Below are 1,100 nucleotides of genomic sequence, written 5' to 3'. Positions count from 1 at the left end.
TGAATCCTAGTGGTGTAGTGAGAATAGGCCTGGGCAAGGAGTCAAGAGAATTGGGTACCAGTCCCAGCTCAACCCCTACTTTCTCCCTAACTTTGTTGTCTACTACCTATAAAATGAGGAGACTGGGCTGGCTGAGTTCTTCTAACTATATAACATGTTATTTATTGGTTTTAAATTCTTTAAAATAAGAGAGGAAATGGAACTATAACAATTTTTCCTAAAAGATTAACCTCTTCCATCCCAAAGAGTACAAAGTTTCTGCTAAACACTCTTTTACTAAGCATATTTGTTAAAAAGGGTTTTGATGGTTTTTTTCTTTTTCTTTGGGGCAGGGGGGAGGGAGGGAAGGAAAGAGAGAGAGAAAGAGAGAGAGAGAGAGAGAGAGAGAGAGAGAGAGAGAGAGAGAGAGAGAACAGATTTTTTGTTAATTGAAAAAAATTAATTTAAAAAAAGAAAGATAAAACAATTCTTACTAGAGAGGCATTATAATATAGTAGATAGAACTGGTCTTGGAGCCAGTAAAACCTGAGTTAAAATCCTGTCTCTGACATATATTGTCTGTGTAACCCTGAACTAACTTGTGCAAATTTCTAAGGTTATAAGTTGCAAAGAAGGTACCAATCTGCTTTAGTAGAAGAAATTTTCTCACCTAAGAGTTCCCTGTATCTGTGGAATCACAGGTCTGCTCTCTATTACCCACTCTTTTAGTAAGAGGTGAAGCAAGATAAGTAGTTACACATTTATCCTTTCTGGGGCAGCTAGGTGGCACAGTGAATAGAGCACAAGCCCTGGAGTCAGGAGGACCTGAGTTCAAATCTGGTATCAAACACTTAATACTTACTACCTGTGTGACCTTGGGCAAGTCATAACCTTAATTGCCCTGCCTTCTCCCCTCCAAAAAGCAAAAAAAAAAAAAACCCCAAAAAACCTAAACAAACAAAAAAACAAACAAACCAAAAATACATCTATCCTTTCTTCATGTGTAACCAGCCACACAGGACCACACATCCCAGAATTGGAAAAGACTTTGGGTGCCATTTAATGCAAGACTTCTTAATTATTTTTGTGTCCTGGATCCCTCCGGTAGTCTGGTAAAGCCC

At 38.4% G+C, this 1,100-nt stretch overlaps 1 protein-coding gene across 2 annotated transcripts in view; it reads right to left on the bottom strand.

Annotated features, from left to right (window-relative positions):
- RORA (RAR related orphan receptor A) overlaps positions 1 to 1,100 on the bottom strand; it is an 892,807-nt gene that overhangs the window by 520,830 nt on the left and 370,877 nt on the right. The window lies entirely within an intron of this gene.

The sequence above is a fragment of the Petaurus breviceps genome, unplaced genomic scaffold (assembly GCF_028583685.1).
Source record: "Petaurus breviceps papuanus isolate PSGF00001 unplaced genomic scaffold, PetGlider_PUasm1.0 37, whole genome shotgun sequence".
Classification (NCBI taxonomy): domain Eukaryota; kingdom Metazoa; phylum Chordata; class Mammalia; order Diprotodontia; family Petauridae; genus Petaurus; species Petaurus breviceps.
This window is presented reverse-complemented; position numbering and strand designations above follow the sequence as displayed.